Raw genomic sequence first — 19468 nt, 5'->3', positions numbered from 1 at the left:
GTTTCTTCAATGTCCAAGCTTCCATTCTGTATAGTAAGATAGAAAATATGTAACATCTTAGAGCCCTCAATCTGAGATGCAACTGAAGGTCTCTGTTGGTAAGCATTGTCTTCATTTTCACAAATGCTTGCCTTGCCGTTTCAATTCGGACTTTGATTTCTCTGCTTTGGTCATTTTTGTCATCAACCCAGGTTCCCAGATATTTATATGTCTCTACTTTTTCTATTTGGGTTTGCTCTATCATTAATCTTTCATTTCCATGTTGCGTTTTTGAGACAATCATAAATTTGGTTTTTCTCTTATTTATTTTTAGTCCGTATCTAATGCAATAATCGTTAATTCTATATATACCAATTCTTGTAGCGATTCCAGGGTGTCTGCCATTATAACGGTGTCATCAGCGAATCTTATGTTATTTACTATTCTTCCGTTTACAGAGATTCCATCACCCAGATCCGCTATCGCTTCCTGGAATATGACTTCACTGTACACGTTAAACAGTAATGTTGACAGAACACAGCCCTGTCCTACTCCTCTCTTTATATCTATATTTTCGGACTTTTGTTCTTCAATCTTTATATTGGCCTCTTGATTCCAATACAGATTGATAATGATTCGTAAGTCTCGTCTGTCTATATCTTTGTTTCTCAGTACTTCTATTAGTTTTTCATGTCGGACCCTGTCGAATGCCTTCTCGAAGTCGATGAAACAGGAATAAATATCTAGGTTCATATCTAAGCATCTTTGAGAGAGGACATTAAAAGCAAACAATGCCTCTCTCGTTCCCAGTCCCTTGCGGAACCCAAACTGAGTATCATCCATATCATCTTCTAGTTTTCTATATAATCTTCCATGAATCACCTTTAGAAATATTTTGAGGGTATGGCTTATTAGTGATATTGTCCTATAGTCTGAACAATCTTTGGCATATACTGTTTTTGGTATTGCTACAAAGGTGGACACCAACCATTCCTGTGGGATTTTTCCAGTTTTATATACTTCATTAAATAGGTCCAGAAGTACAGGTAGAGTTTCATCGTCTAGACATTTCAGTAGTTCCGCAGGTATTTCGTCTGGACCTATAGTGAAAAACATACTAGTTTTATTAAAAAAAAAGTTTTAAACGTTTTAGATTGTTTGTTATGTTTAAATTCAGCGTTTTTTAACCATATTTCAAATGCGTCACATTTATTGCCAAAACTAAAAACTAAAATTTCATGCTATAGCTTTTGACAGTTAGGCTCTAGTAATCGAAACTTAACCAGTCAATAAAAGGGATAAATTGTATTGATCCCATGAGAATCATAAAAATGACAAAAATCGCGCCACGTTTATTTATTTAACACCTTTATAAAATTTAAGTTGACTTGCGGCGAAATACAAAAATTGCAAACGAAAGTGGAAGTCTCTAACTTTAAAATGCATTTTGATTTTTGTTGGTAGGACACTTGAATCAAAAGATATCGAATTTTTAATGTCGAGCTGATACAACTTTTATTGAACATTGATTTTGCAAAGCTAACTGACATTCAAAATCGACGATCGCTTTAAGCGTTGTTTCTGAGAGAACGGTTCATTCTGCATAAAAAGTGCTTAAAATTTTTGTTTAAAATTATCTCAGCTAAATTTTTATTCTCGACAAAATTCAGCTTGTTCTTATGATTTTTAGAGGTTGAGTGTCATTCTCGTCTCTGACGGCGGTATAAGTGTTTTTCTATGACCTTTTTTTGACTATTTATTTGTAACTGGCAGCACACAAACCTTATTATAAATGTAATCAAGTAATCAATCAATGTAATGTAATAAATAAATGTAATCAAGGGTGGTCAAAATATCAAATATTATTTAGAGATGTTAGATCTAGGTAGAGATGATAATATAGTCTACTCTCTATACAGAGTGAGTTTCAATTATGGAACCCCTCAATTATCTCGGAGCGGCTTGCACAATTTATATAATAAAATTATACATTAAGATTAAGATGGCTACGATTCCATAAAATGTTTAATTTAAAATAGAAATTCCACGAGAAGGTCTGTTGTCAGTATTGAACAGAATCTACTAATTATACGAGCTGCAAATTAAATACGTCGTTTACTAACAAGAAAATCAATAATAAATATTCATAACATTTTAATCATTTCATCTACATTTTAAAAAAATTACATGTACACTACCCTCCATGCTATGGCATGTTGAACGGGCCATACAGTCTGAACTCATATTTTTATCAATCGCACCTGGCGCATCATAAGAGTCTTCACATTTTAATCTTTTTCAACTTGTCTTGAGTGAAATGTCTTTAATCTTTCCTATCAGCCTCTGTTGGCTAACTTTTGGGCAGACGGGTGACTATATTTCCTTCTGTTAAATACTCTTCACATGAAGACTACAACGACGATAAACACGGATAAGAAAATTCGAAACGACGAATTCGGCAGAAGTGACAGTCCGGCTTTTAGGCGTAGTATAGAAGCATAGAGACCGCGTGACTGCCGGTATAAGTAGTTTCCTCCTACTAGCCAACAGCTTCGGGTGGACGAGTTGATAGGAGTAAGGCCCTTGCCTCAAGAATGATCAACGGCGTGGAGATGCAGAAAGCAGCGGGAAACTACCGCATTAACCCTTGCAGGACCAACATTTTATTAGAAACAGCGAAGACCAAGGCGGGTCAATAAATGTCCACATATATATTAATTAAAAACGTACTTATTTATTAATAGTTATTTAACCAACAAGTGTATTAATAAGGGCAATTAACAATTGAGATATTTTAACGCGGAGCGAGCGATGATGATGAAGGATAAGAATTTATAATTTACCCGGAGTCTTCGGCTTCAGTTGGCAACATTTGACTTCTTGCTGTTCTTCCCATATACATACTTCTGGCATTCTTAACAAACTATGGTTGTTTTTGCCAACTTATTGGTCATTTCTCTTCTAGATTTTGATAATTTGCAACATGAATGGCATCGTCCCTTTCCATGTTGGAATGGTGTTAAACGTACAACTTGGAAAAGTTTGTGTTCGAGTATATTTTCCATTACATACACTACAAAATAAAAGTCCATTTAAATTTGCAGCACTTCTTTCAATAAGCGACGATTGCTATTATTTTCGTTCCCATTTGGAAAATTGAGAATAAATAGAGAGTACGTATTGATGGCTGCGATATCAAACAAAGTGCAAAAAACTAAGAGTGGCCATCTTCGTGTCGATCGCTTCGACGTATATTTTCTCGCCATCTGGTGTAAATTATCAACACCACCCTTCTCATTATAAAAAAGATTGATATCTGATTTATTTTTGTATTCGTCGCTTACATCATCAGAATGCTGGGTCGATAGAAAGAGAAGTATCTTTGTAGGCTGCTGACATGTTACATAAGAAAGAAGAGTAACTGGTGAGTTTCCGGACTTTGGATTTGAAAATACAGACATATTTGAATATAATTGTCTTTCTTCCGTTTTCTTAAGTACTTCCGGTATATGCCTGCGATTTTGTTGGGGAGTGTCAACTCGTCAGACCAAAGTCTTTGTAGAGATCGTCTGCAAGCTCCACAGAAGTGTAATATATGTCCGTCGTTACGTTACGTCTAGAGTTTCGAATCGGAGACAGCAATCTTTTTACTATTCCCTGTGGACCTCTAGATGCTGGTATGCTGCCTTCATATTTTCCTACATAAACCTCCATACGCAAAACGTAATGAACGAGTTGAACAATCTGCAAGTATTCGTATAAAAACACCATATTTACCAGGCGTTTCCTTCATAAAAACTTTGAACGGACATCTGCCCCGAAATAAAGATAACATTTCGTCTATTACGACGTTCATACCTGGTGTAAAATATTTCAAAAATGTATTGTTCAGCAAATCAAACATTTTACGTAAGGGTGCAAACTTGTCTGCCTGTTTCCTGTCAGCTCTGGTGGTTTTATCGTCAAATTTTTGTCACTTCTTGGAATCTGTTTCGATTAATCGGGGCAAAGTACGACGATCTACCGAGTGTTTTAGACCACAAATCGAGATAATCTAAGTTGATATCATCATTAGTTCCCATCAAAATGAAAATACCAATGGAGAGCTAAAATCTCGGTATCATCTGTTTTTGGCACATTTTTACGTCAGCTTCTTCATTTGTGTACCGCACAAGATTTTGGAGTATTTCTGGAGTAAAGAATTTTTGGAACGACTGCAATATATTTTCTATTTTTCCTTTGTGTCGAAGTCCTGGTTGCTCACGAAAAATGTTTGGTACAGCCGCATAGGGCGTGGGGGGTGGGCTAAGTAGATTCTTCCTGACTTTGATTTATATACATGTGGCGTGTTACAGTTTTCATCAATTGTATCGAAACTGGAACTATCCTCAGTTGAATTTTCAATGTCGTCGTCTTCGTTGAACACTTCAATATAGTCTTCGTTTTCACTCACGTTTGAGTCACTGTTGCCGGAACTAATGTCTGACCGAATCTCAAAATCAGAGAAGTTTGCCACCACTTCTTTTAATTCTTTTTGCGTTAAATATTTATTCATTTTTAGTTTTCTTTTCACGTACACACTATATACAAAAAATGATTCAAACTGCGCTAAACCAACGGCTAAACAAAACAGAAGCGCTAGACATCAACCTAACACGGCAGAGGCAGTTCAAATACTGCAAAATATCATTTTAACGTAACTGTTTACGTTGTTTTCCAAGATTGTTTTCATAGACTTCTACATTTTTATCTCTATTTTCTTTAATAGTTTACAATCACTCTTTCTCTTTTTTATGTTGTTTACCGCACATTTTTTAAGTTTTTAACAAAAGTTGTCGAATATTTTTTAGTTCAATTCGTAACGTAATATTATGCATTATATATTATGTATTGTAATTTTGAAGAATGGTTTACAACTTCTTAATAACCCATTATCCAAAATTATACAAAAATTTACGAATGTCCCGTTAACAAAACGTTGCCTTTTGTAACAATTGAAAAAAAACAATAATATAGACAAAACTACATGTTTTAAGGAAGTTCAAATGAAGTTTCAATTTTAACATTGTGAGCACGAACTTTGCAAAACAAGAGCACTTATTTCTACCAACATTTGTATCGCTCTTTAGTGTCAGCTGTATGTACGTGTTTGCACCTCTTGTATGTTTCTATAAAATGTAATATTGTAAAACGCTATATCGAAATGGTAAAGTTAGTGTTAAGTTTGAGGTTATTAGTTTTGTTCTTGGTTTTCAATTTAATAATCAGTATGCTCTTTGATGATATCATTCGTACGTGTTTTAATAAGAAGTTTTTATAATTTGGTTTCTGTGAAACATTTTTTTATTTTGGACCTGACAGGTAATACTTGAAAACTTCACTTAAAAACTTAAAACAACGTTAGTAGCCTCGAATGGTACATTAGATTTCATATTTTCTACTTGATATTCTTATTATTATAAACGACGTGTATATCTTTCAAGTAATATTCCAATAAAGAAACTGTTTTGTTAAGTGTTTAAATTTATGTACCCAATCAAATCGATTCTTTTAGGCAATCCCGGAAAAATTTTATACCAGATTTGTGATAAGCTTCTGAGGTACTTTTCTATTATGCGATTTTTCATTCATTTTTTATTATGAATTGACTTTTAAATTGATATTTTTACAGATGCAAGGAAACGTTTGAACATGTTTATATATTCAATAAAGACTTAGTTTTAACAGTATATTTACTAATTATTACTCTATACTCTATAAATTAATTGAGTAGTTTGCACATTTATTAAACGACTAATTACTATTTTGCTTTATTACTTAACAATTTATTTGATAGTATGTGTTTGGAAAAGTGTCAAGACTCATTTAAATATTTTATTTTTAATATTCAGAATAAAAGATTTAAAACTAAATAAGGTCATATTCTGAATATTAAAAATAAAATATTTAAATGATCCAAACATTCTCCGCCCCAAAACGAATGTTTTTTAAAAACAACTACAATGATAAGGATAAAAAACAAACACTGAACTATTAATGTAATAATAATAGAAAAGAAGAAAAATATAGTTGTTAACAAATAGGTAGTGGACAGATCTTGACCACCGGACGTTGTAGGATGCCATCTGAAGCTGTCCTCAGACTAACAACGCGTACAATACCGTCGGTGCCGTAATGCAACTCAATGATTCTGGCCAATTGCCAGCGAAGAGGAGGCTGTTGTTCATTTTTTATGAGGACTAGAGAACCTTTAATGAGAGATGGGGTTGGACTATGCCATTTAGATCGCTCTTGAAGAGAATGAATATACTCTTTAGACCATCTTTTCCAAAAGTCCCCCCTTATCCTTTGGATTAACTGCCAACGATTCAGACGGTTAATCTTTAAAGCGCTTAGATCTGGATCGGGAATTGAATCCACTAAGGGTTCAAAAATTAAAAAATGACCAGGAGTCAGTGCCTGCAAGTCATTAGGGTCAGAGCTTGCTGCACACAAAGGACGAGAGTTAAGAACTGCCTCGATTTGAGTCATAAGAGTATAGAACTCTTCATAAGTCAAAATTTGTGTACCCAAAACACGATACATATGGTTCTTGAATGATTTGACCCCAGCCTCGGCTAACCCATTAAAATGAGGGGCACCGGGTGGATTAAAATCCCAGGTAATAGAAAGAGTCTCAGCAGCAGATTGAGCTAGTTTAATGATTTCGTTGCTGGCTCCCTTAAAATTGTTACCTTGATCACTCCTAATGGTTAGGCACTTACCGCGTCGAGATACAAATCTACGAAAGGCAGCCAAAAAGGACTCAGAACTAAGATTTGAAGTTACTTCCAGATGAATGGCCTTTGTACTCGTACACACGAATACACAAACATATCCTTTGTATCAAATTGGCTGATTAATTATTGTCAAGTTCTGAGAATTCACTTGTCTGAAAACAACATGTTTTTGGGAAACATTTATCAACCCAAACACTTCAGAGTCCTTAAGGAAACGTACCCATTCTTTATGTAGAAAGTTTAAAATGCCACTTAAGCTTAATTTACGGCTATTCACGGAGGTCCTAAGAACAGAAGAACCACCCCAATGGATTCGCGTACATACATATTTTGTTTCGTATGATCGGCCACTCTACACCAACCTGTCGTCAAGAACAGAAGCAAGCAAACCAGCATCGGGTGTGCATCCCATTTTTACCCTTAGACCTTAGACTCCGAGCGAGGCCCAACCACAGACAAAAGGTAAGTGAATCTCATATAGAATTGACAATAAGATGTTAAATCTGCCAATTGTTATTTGAATTGCATTTTATTTTACATATCTATTTACGAACATTTGCTATTTTTCGCTAATTTACTTACAAACAAATTATTTCATTTTTTCGTTATTATTATTTATCGATTATCATTTAACCAGCGTTATCATTTAACCAGCGACCTCATTAAGTTTTATACAAAACATTTGGTCCTTCGAGCCGGATGATAAATAATTATAACTTCAATTCATTTTGTTTCATTTAATTAATTGTTTTTTTTTTCTTTTCAATTTAACTTTGATTCGGTCCTTCGGCATTATTTTTAGACTTAATTTACAAAACTAAATAAGGTCATATTCTGAATATTAAAAATAAAAAATTTAAATGAGTCTTGACACTTTTCCAAACAGTATGTGATATTATATCATTTTATTGAAAACCATCGTTTTCTGATTTCTCATCTACTAGTTAATATAAATTGATTTGATAAGTTCAGATATTGGGTAAGAAGAGATGCGTTTCAACAAAGTAAGACCCACCAAACTTATGTTGGCATTTATCAACCCAAACATAAACTTATTGGCAAAATTTTATTGTTGGAGCAGTGTTAAAATAGATATTCGAGAAATATCATGAATAACATACTAAACGGCTTCAATATTTTTAGCTCTATATTTTAACTGTTGCATATTTTCTTTATCCTTTAAGTTGAATAATATTGCCATCATTATTCTCTGTGTTTATCCCTATTCCAGGTCGGCTTCCCTAATTACATTTTAGCATATAAGTCTGTCCCTCCCTTTGTACTTTTATGCTTATCTTTTTCTAACATGTAATGGTGTTTCCCTGAAATAGTCCCCACCCGAAAGTCCGAACACTCAGTTTGCTTCTAGAACATTTTACCTCAGGAGATGCTATTCTTCATTACAGTACAATTTTTGTTATATTGGAGAAGGTGTTTTCATGATTAAGGCCCGAAAAGATTTTCGGGATTTTTGACGTCTGAATGTCTTTTCCATCTCATGCACAATTTGGACAATACACCACCAATGCAAACAAAGTGTGGTATTACCGCACACTTGCTTATATTTTTCTGTACAGGCCAGGATCCGTATAAACCAATGTATTGTTGCCCGTATACTGCCACTTAGAGACACTTTTTTTTATATGGGACTAGTGACTTTGCCCATCGCATGCGACGGGGGATCAATTGTCATCTACAGTCAGTCATTAAATTTTTTAATAATAAACTTTTTGCATATAAACCAAGTAAATATGAAGTATTATCTGGTGCACTTCTGATCTGACATCATGTTTTTTTACTATACCTTATGTATATTGTTAAAGGCACGCTATATACATGATGTGTACTATATTTATACTATATTATATACATACCTATATATATATATATATATATATATATATATATATATATATATATATATATATATATATATATATATATATATATATACAGGGTGGCGCACCGAAAACGAAACAGATGCATTTACTGGCAGATGATTCCTTTTTAAAAAAAAAACGCTTGGACCCGTCGATTTTGTTATCGAGGGGGAAACAAAATTGGCATAAAATCACATTAACATTTGCAGCCCCCTAAGCGGGGGTGGCACCATCCCTAAAATCTTAAATGGAAAGGGGGAATGATCCATCATTTAAAAGGTCTTTCAAGTTGTTAAAAAATAAAGAATGAACTGACCTGTCAGCCGAGTAAATGTTGAAAATGACCACCATTACTTTCCATGCAATAATAAAGATTTTGCTGAAAACGTTGCCGGACATTTTGCAATATTTGAGGAGTAATTTGATGGCACTCATTCACAATTCTTTGTCGTAAATCTTCTAAGGATGTTGGCTGAGTAGCATAGATTTTGCTTTTTAAGTAACCCCACAAAAAGAAATCCAAAGGTGATAAATCTGGCGATCTTGGGGGCCATTCAACGGCACCTCTTCTACCAATCCATTGACCTGGAAAGGTCTGATCTAAATAATGCCGAACTCTTAATGCGTAATGTGGTGGGGCACCATCCTGTTGGAACATCAACATATTCTCAACGTATCGACCATCATTCTGATTTTCAATTATATTTGTTAGCGCAGGATCTATGGCATTTTGCAGTAATTCCAAATACATTTCACCAGTCAAATTTCCAGGTAAGAAAAAAGGACCAACCAAATGATCGCCAAAAATGCCAGTCCAAACATTTAATTTTTGTGGCTGCTGTGTGTGTACCTCATGGTAAATTCTGGGATTAGAGTCCGACCAATATCGACAATTATGACGATTTACTTCGCCATTTAAAAAAAAGGAACATTCGTCGGAAAAGCAAATGTTAAATAAAAATTGTTCATCGTTTGTAATTCGTTCACTCATAACTTCACAAAATTCTAATCGCTTATCAAAATCGTCTTCATTAAGTTCTTGTACAAGGTGAATTTTATACGGATGAAAATTATGGGCCTTTAGAATCCGTTGGATAGTACGTCGACTAACACCACACGAAGTTTGCAATTTGCGGGTACTTAATGTAGGATCTACAATAACTTGCCCTAAAACCCCCACTTCTGTTGCTTCGTTCCTTATAGGATTTTCAATATTACGTTTTTTATTGGCGACTGATCCAGTTTCCCGAAATTTAGCTACAAGTTCTAGAACATATTTTCGGTGCACATTATTGTTCTCATGTCGCTCATTAAAAATTTGTGCTGTTCTATTAGCGCACTGATTATTTCCGAAAAATATTTCAATAATTTCAACCCTTTCTGCCGTGGAATATACCATGGTTAATTTATGTATAAAGCAATAAATGATATTTTAACAACAAAGATTGGTCAAATCAATCGCAAACTAATGTACTATTTCCTATTTAAAATAAGTACGTGGCATTCTCTACTTATCTTTCTTCAAGAAACAACTTTTTTTGTCACAAAGGACACTTCAATTGCTATTTTTATTATTAATAAACCATGGGCGTAGTAAATAAAAGCATTTACTTATCAAGAAAATGCTTTTACTCAAATTTCTTCTAAAAGAAGTACAAACTAATTTGATGTACCTATTAAAGTCTACTTTAAACTTTAAATCAATAAATCTCCAAAACTACTGAATTGAATACATGAATTTTACATCATTATAAAGGGAGTTGAAAGACCTTTCAAATAATGGATCATTCGACCCCCCTTTTCATTTAAGATTTTAGGGATGATGCCACCCCCGCTTAAGGGGCTGCAAATGTTAAAGTGATTTTATGCCAATTTTGTGTCCCCCTCGAAAACAAAATCGACGGGTCCGAGCGTTTTTTCAAAAAAGGAATCATCTGCCAGTAAATGCCTCTGTTTCGTTTTCGGTGCGCCACACTGTATATATATATATATATATATATATATATATATATATATATATATATATATATATATATATATATATGCTATTATCATCCATACTGTCATGTGATATGTCGTATGTCGCTATACGTTCATTAATAACAAAAGATGATGTGTAGTGCCCTTTTGTCTCTATTTGTTTTTTCTATCTAAGTATATTCGTTATATCCTTTCTTTTTCTATGTCGTATGTTAGGATTAGTTCAGTTGTTTATTTTGTACTCAGGCTGAGGCCTTCTTTAAGTCAATAAATCAAAATTTGTCTTATGGTTAACCTATTTTTATCCATAGTGCCCTATGATATCTCCTATGTCGCTCTACTTTCATTAGTAATGAAGATACTGTGTAGTGCCCTTTTAGTACTCGCCTTGTTTGATTTTCTATCTGAATATATTTGTTATATCCTCCAAATTCATTTACTATGTCGCATGTTAGGATTCGATCAGAACTCGATAAATCAAAACTTGTTTAGTCGCCTTGTTTGTTTTTTCTACCTTAATATATTCGTTATATCCTTCTCTTTCATTTAACGCATCACACGCTCCAATCGGACCAATAACAAAAGAGATATGATGTAATACCGTTTTGGCAATGCCGCAATGTGTGTTTTTTTTTCTATCTACAAATATTCGCTACTCCCTCACTTTTCCAATAATGTATCATACGTCACGATATGACGATGTATTCTACCACCACCACAAAACACTCAAAAAATGAGCAGAATGAACATTAGCATTTTCTTATGGGATTTTAAGTGGGAAATGAAGCAGAAACGGTCAGCCTTTTTACAGGTATAGCTTTTACTTAATTCTATTAAATTTTACGTAATTCTGTTTAACTTGATTTAATTTTATTTAATTCTATTTACCTTTATTTAATTTTATTTAATTTTATTTTATATTGATAAAACTTTGACATTTATTAAACGTAATTTTATTTTTATAGTAAGTGTATATGTGTATCTTACCCAATGACGTATAATAAATATATATTATACATCATTGATCTTACCTTACAATTACAGTAACCTATATTTTTAGCAATTTTGCGAAAAAATTAATTACTGTCAAGTAGTAAAATTTCCGATTAAGAGTATTTGAATCAACAATTTATAGAATGAATTAGCAATAAATCAACCGCATTGTTTTAAGAACAAAATATGATTGAAATGTCAGATGTTGGTAGTTCAGATTTCTTTCCTAGGTGGCGTAGTTATTTTACTGGACAAACAGTGTGACTTCTCATCCTAGCCTTTTATATCGATAGATAGATATTGACATATTGAACTAAGTTTAATTCTCTTAATACGAACTCATAATGTCTAAACTGAAAACACTACTCCAATAATGGATGTTTCTTGGTGGCTCTTAAGAAAATATCATGTATTATCGGTTTCACCCTTTTTGGTCGTTTTTTATTATTATCTAAATTAAAACTAATCAATCGAAATAAATTGAATTATAAATACGTACAAATAATAAATATTTATATCCAAAAATGCAAGGCAGTTTTAAAATTGTATTTAAAATAAAATTTCTTAAATAAAAAATGAACTCACACGTACTGATAAACAGATCGAACGCCGCTATTAGGCAACATACAATACGCTATTTAATCTAAACTGAAATCATTTAATTAAAAACGAGCCGTACGTGACGGCTATTATTAATAATGTGAATTAAGTAAAGACTTCTGCATTAAAGGTTTTACCGGTGAAAATGGATGTAGTTGTCTAGGTGCTGAATTAAAAAAACATACGTCAAATACCTACATTGATGTAACTCTAAATGTGCCTCGAGTACAATTTTTCTCATCGGACAGTCAGTGAAATGAATTATATATTTTCAAACAAAAAATCATCAAAATAACCACAAATAAACGCGAATAAGTTCCATAAGCATTAAAATGGAACAAAAGTCTAGATTTAATATGAGAGGTCCCCTCATAAAAACATGAGAAGCCTAAAAAATAAAAGGGAATAAAAAAGGAGGAATATAAGTAACTAATTAATAACACAATTATTCAGCTAGATTTAAATTGGAATGGAACTACAACAAAATTTTAAAATTAGGACAAAGTTCTAAGAATATAAGATGTTCAAAAAGAACTACAAAATATAAAAACAAAATATAAAATCTCTAGTATATATACAAACTACGACTACAATGTACGAAAACTATAGATCCATTTGTCTAGCACATACGAACTTAAAAAAATAAATGTTTCTGATATTGACAACAATAGATTCAAAGTACCGAGATAATTAATCAGCGAAATACAAAAAGAATAATTCAATGCGATTGTGGACAAAGAGAATGTCTTTTTTGTTTTAAATTGTGTTAATACTATACATATTTAGCTGCTTTGTTGTATTAAAACATAGTCAAGTTAAATCTAATTAATTATTGTATGGTTTTGCTCGAGTAAAATAAAAAACGAAAACGGTTTGAAGTTCGTTCTCGGATAACTTGCATATTAAACTCTTACTGAGATAATTATTATCGTAACTGCCAAGGGGTTGTTTCTACACTAATTTCCATTTTCATATAAATTGAAATTTTGATCTTGTGTACCGAGACGAAACCGTTACTAAAAGGTAATGAACCAAAGTTAGTCGACAGGAAAAAAGTACATTTAGTATTTGACTTTGTGATATTAAATTATTAATAATAGATATTCATAATCAAGGATGTTGAGAAAATCACTTTGAATGTTAACAATTTATATAGGATTATTTCCGGAAATCATTTTCAAAAAATGTTTAAAGAAATAAATTAAAAAATGAGGTTAATATATAAATAGCTTAGTTTTATTACTCGGTTCATTTATGCCTCCTCTTCATGTTGTTAGGCTAAAACTGTCTTAAATACTTGTCAGATACTTAACGTATTTAGGAACATTGTCTTACAAATTATAGTATGTACTTACACTATGAATTATAACGGAATACTGTACAGTGCTGGATCTTAACTTGAACTCATCAACTGACCTTAATTTTTTGTAGTGGTGTAGATTTCGTTAGACAATATAAATTGTCTCATACTATTATGGCCACTTTCTTTATCCCAATAAAATGTAAATATTTGGATTTTCTAAAATATGTTGTACACGCCAACTTCAATTTCTTGCAAGCAACATTTTTACCCTTCTTAATAACATAATTCTCTCCACCAGCGTATTTTCTTTTTATTTCATTTGCCTTCTATTGAGAAACGTTTCTGATTAATTTTTTCTCTTTGCTTTATGTAGTTTTGTTAAAAACTTTTCTGTTTTCTAGTAGATCATTCCGATTTCCTTGACTGTCTCCTATTGTGTTGGATGTTTAACTTGGTGTAGCTAGCAATCGATATACTTGGAACATCACCTGGTAATGCCGGTAAAATTCGTATGGAAGTACTTTGATTAAACCTGAACCTGAATTGATCCTGAACCGCTATCTAAATCTGAACTGGGCTGATAATCTTTATCCTTTACAGAATCATCACTATCGCCCAGATAACTTTCGGCACATCAAATTGAATTGATTATCAAACTCGTGTGGTATATTACTAGTGTCGTTTTCTTTATCTACATTTTGATCTTGCCTGTTATACAAATTCTTGTTCTGATTACATCTTACTAGTTTTGTCTGCACCTAAAAAATAAAAAAACAATTATATAAATCTAAAAACTAACTTCAGTATTTAGCTGTAGCTACTTAGTTTAACATGAACTAGTATATAAGTTAAGTCCTAGGGATTTTGGTCGATTCTGGTAAGTTATAATGTTTTCCACATTTACCGAATTAGTGACCTTATGTCCTTGTAATCCATAGGGAGAGATTCTACCCAGTGATACCATACACTTCAATTATTTCTTATCTCTCGGTTATAAGGATATTTTAAGCATTCCACCACTAACCCGATTTTTACTTTCATTCGCAAATGGCCTGCCAGCAGCAGTTAACCCACATTCCAACGACGAGGTCCCTAAATGACAATATGCCATTATGTTTAATGAGATTTTCAAAGAACAGACACGCAAGCTTAGAGATACGTTGATAATAGAGTTTTTATTTAAAAATCGATGCTAAAACTTCTTCTAAAACTTAGGAGATTCACGAAATAAATTCCAAAATATATAAAGAAAACATTCAACAAGTAGGTATTGTTAGCGCTGCAATCGTCGGTTGGACAACGATATAACATGTAGACAGGAAAATAAAATTTCCCTAATGTTTGATAATTTAACTAGTTTAATAAAAATATTCTAGATACTAGATGGGTCAAGATGGGGAAACGAATGCCTTTAATACTGTCCTGAAACTGTTTTTTTGTCGCATGTCCAAGTTAAATATTATGTTTATATGCCATAAGTCAGAATTGATTGTAATGAAAATTACATTTTATAATTCTTATGTGACGTTTCGATTTCCACTTCGGAAATCGTTTTCAAAAAAAGATTATTTTAAATTAGAAAGCTGTTATTATAACCAATAGTTGTTTTTTTTACGAAAACTTTTCGGGAGTGGAAATCGAAATGTAAAATAACAATTGAAGACTCGAGTGGATAAAGGAGGCAACTAACAAAATTATACAATGAGGAAAAGCAGACCTAAGCTGTAATTTTTAAACATGTTGAAGTTGCGTTATTGAATTGTGCGTTTTGTTTTAAACGTTTTCGGTGAGTAGAAATAGCTATTAATGTTGAATTTTATTTGTGCAACTTTCTTAAATCGCTTTATTACTACACTTACCTTCTTTATCCATTAAAATTTTTTTACTATAACTACCAACTTATTAAAAAAAAGGTATTAAGTCGAGGAAAAGTAAAGTAAATGCCCTGAATACATTCCTTTTATTTAACAAGTTGTAAAACAAGTAAGTTTCTATTTAAAACTAAGGAGTAGCAAGTTTTCATTAAAACATGTTTATTTTATTAGTCATTATTTTGTTCATGTTCGGAAATAATCGTATATAATCAAATCTTAACTGTCTTTTCTTTTTATTCCGATTTACTCTTTATGAGTACGAGAAATCAATTCGCTAAGGATTTTTGCTTAGTTGAGGAGATATGTTGTGGAATGCAATTTTAGATTCCCCATGTCTCTAATAACATCATTATCAACGTCTGTTTTGCCTTGCAATTCTTAGAAGGCACAGATTAAAGCAGAAATCTGAACTTGGTTTCGAAAATTAGTTTACGGATTTATATTATTTTCAATAATATTATTTTCACGTTCAAATCGATTGTGAATAGCCGCTCCAAAGATCCCTTTCAGGGTGAAATACGTATAAGCCGATACACAAATGCACTGTACGTGAAATCAAATCTTAACTGTCTTTTCTTTTTATTCCGATTAACTCTTTATGAGTACGAGAAACCAATTCGCTAAGGATTTTTGCTTAGTTGAGGATATATGTTTTGGAATGCAATTTTAGACTCCCGATGTCTCTAATAACATCTTTATCAACGTCAATTCTTAGAAGTCACAGATTAAAGCAGAAATCTGAACTTGGTTTCGAAAATTAGTTTACGGATTTATATATTATATATATATATATATATATATATATATATATATATATATATAATAAATAAACAATAATGTTAGCTAAGGAAATCTTTAAAACAATACATTAAAATGTATAAGACAATGATCTTCTTTCCTTATTTTTCAATGATCGATTTAAACCGCGTCTATATAATGCCATACACGAACTTAGGGATTTTCCTGGTCCAATATGGTTCTAAACAATACATATTTGTAAAACTAATACCAGATATAACTGTACAATAATCTTTTTCGAGAAAATAATCAGCGTGCTACAAGCAGTTAACTGTAATTTTTTTTTTGTAGACAATTTTTCTACTAAAATGTAATATATCTATGCGCGTTTGCTTACGATTTATTGTTTTGACTGTGCACTCTGTTGGCTCTTATTCAAATACTAACTTTTTTTATTAAAATATGTGCCAAGTATTTTCCTTTATTTAACTGACGTGCTTCTTACTTGTAACTGAATAGCAAAAAAATGTTGAGATTTGATTAAAACTCATCGACGTTATATAAAGCTTTGAAATTGTAAATTTGACAGTAAAACCTAAAATGTCTAATAACTTCGATCTGATCAGTTGGTCAAAATCTGATACATACTTGTGGCGTAATATTTCGGTATGGTATTAATTCTCTTTGAGGTAACCGTTAATAGTTATTTAACCAACAAGTGTATTAATAAGGGCGTTAACAATTGAGATATATTAACGCGCGAGCGAAGCGAGTGCGTTAATGTTCGAGATTGTTAATCGACATTTTAATTCACGAGTCCGTTACAAAACTTTTCCGTCGACTGAACTTTTCAGAAATAAAAATATCTTAGTTTAAATTTTTATTTACTTAACGATAAATAATGACATACAATGACAGACAGTACTTACAGCGGCTATGTCATTTTAAATAATTTTTTAGTGGGAATATAAATAGGTACCTATATGTTTGGTTGCCTACACCACAGGTCACTGCCAATCACAGAGCGTTAAATGTGGTTAAATTATTAGACAAGCAATGTATGTTGTGTTGCCTATAATAAAATCGTTCATTAATAGAAAATCATTCATTAATAGGGGTCATTAATCAATGATTTTGAGGGTGTTAAAATTAATCATAAATGGATGGTCGACGGAAAATGATTTATATTATAGAAAGCAAGAAATAAATACTCATAATAATGAGTATTTATTTCTTGCACAGTTATTCTGATTCGAGTGAAAAACATTTACAGAAGTTTCGATCCTTTAGTTTTGTGAGTTGGATCTGTTCCTTCAGGGATGTGTGCAGCCAAAATTTTGATTCAGCAGTAAAAGTATTGTGAACTTATAAAACTGAAAATTTTTTTCGGTTTCGACAAAACCAAAAAAAGACGTTTATTCGTAAACTATGACACAGAGATATTGTGTGATATAAACTATCTTATGTGAAGCTGCGGTTTCCGAGTGGTTAAGGAGATTATGTTGGTACAGACCTGGAATTGCCACGACAGCGATAAATCAACTAGAAAACTTGAACTATGATGTAGTAGCCATTCAGGAGATGAGATGGACAGGGTCTGGAACAATATACATGGAGAAGTCATTAGTATAATCATCATCATTAGTATCATCATTATACCTTGATACCCAATGATAAAGAGATTATCTTGATTGGCAATGACTTCTGCAAATTCAGCTCTATCGTGTGCTATTAAGGTTTGGAGGTCTTGTCCTGTCCAATCTACGCCAGTCCAGGACCACGCTTTCCTTCTATTTTTCCTTCCATTATTAGTTAAAGGAAGTTGTATCTTTCGTGTATAAATATACGAAAATATAAGATATTAAAATCCATGGTAGCTAGAGCAACTTTTATCACGGATTCATCATCTACGTGTAAAAACGCTATGATTCGAATTACTTTAATCCTTATACTTCTATATTTCTATACTATCTGACCCGGCGAACTTCGTTACGCCTTAAAATTAAATAGTGTATCAAAGTACAATAAGCTCCTTTTTAGAGTTTATTAAGTAACATAAATCACTGGGTAAAGAAATGAATCCGGTCGAGGTGTCAATAAAGACCTTACCATTTCCAATATCTAAGAACTGCGTCGAAAACACAATTGCACTTTGATCTTGTCGCAAAAACCCTCGCATATTATTTGTCAGTTGGAGCGTCTTTACATGCTGCCACAAATTGGATGATGTTAGGCATACGTTTAGTTCGTCCGCAACAATTAATTGGGGAATAATTATTAAATAAGGTACATCTGACACTAGAATCATGGCTCTACCAAAAATGTTTTTGATTGTCACGAATATCTTTTTTATAAGCTTTGTAGATTCCTGTAATGACCTCTTGTTGGGAAATGTTCATTCATCGCCAAGGATTAATTTGCATACCCGTAAAATCTTTATCATTGCGATATTTTTGGCGATTAAAATAAAATACAGACTAAAACATCGAATTAGCATACTTACTGCATTAATATTTGTTAAATTTAAGATGTGATTTTATTATATTTTATTTTATTCAATTTTATTCCATTTTATTATATTTTATCCCATTTTATTGTATTCTATTGTATTTTACAAAGCAGGGTAGGGTTCCTGTGCTGGAGTCTAGGGCTAACAGTTAGCCCTAGACTCCAGCACAGATCAGAGGTAATGTAAGTCGATAAAATCTCATCAGCTCTGGAGGTCATGTAAGATGCCCCCATTTTTAGTTTTTATTAATTAACGAAGTTAACAGTCTATTTACCTTTGTAAATTCCATGAGGATTATTTTTGTTACTGATGTCCTTCCAATGTTTTTCTGTGGCCAAACCATGTTTTTAACAACTTTTTATTAAACTGATGATGGAATGATTCAATTCCGAAAAGATCTTTAAAATAAAAGTTTTAAGCTTTTAATAAACTTTTTTTGTACCTTGATACACACGAACACCACGTGCTTTGTATTCAACAGGTATACTAGCCACTCCTGGATATCTCCACTTTACGGTTTTGTTCCAGTTTCACTTTTAATTTTATTGTATTTTACTCTATTTTATTTTACTTTATTCCATTTGATTCTAATTCATTTTATTTTGTTTTAATTTTATTTATTTGATTTTATTTTCTTTTATTTTATTTTACTTTATTTTGTCCATCTCGGAGCATCAAGGAAGTCAATTCCACCAGATCCAATGTTTACAGCTTGTACCAAAGTATCGTAAGCAATGCTTTGTTGTTGATTGAATTATGGTAGAAAATTTTTACGAACTATTTCGTCAAATTCTTCAGTTTTTGACTGTTTTTCTGGTAACTGCTAATGAATA

At 32.3% G+C, this 19468-nt stretch overlaps 1 protein-coding gene across 3 annotated transcripts in view; it reads left to right on the top strand.

Annotated features, from left to right (window-relative positions):
• Positions 1-19468, top strand: part of Eip63E (cyclin dependent kinase Eip63E) — a 1081826-nt gene that overhangs the window by 270068 nt on the left and 792290 nt on the right. The window lies entirely within an intron of this gene.

The sequence above is a fragment of the Diabrotica undecimpunctata genome, chromosome 6, assembly GCF_040954645.1.
Source record: "Diabrotica undecimpunctata isolate CICGRU chromosome 6, icDiaUnde3, whole genome shotgun sequence".
NCBI lineage: Eukaryota > Metazoa > Arthropoda > Insecta > Coleoptera > Chrysomelidae > Diabrotica > Diabrotica undecimpunctata.
Note: the sequence above shows the minus strand (reverse complement) of the source record. Positions and strands in the feature narration are given on the sequence as shown.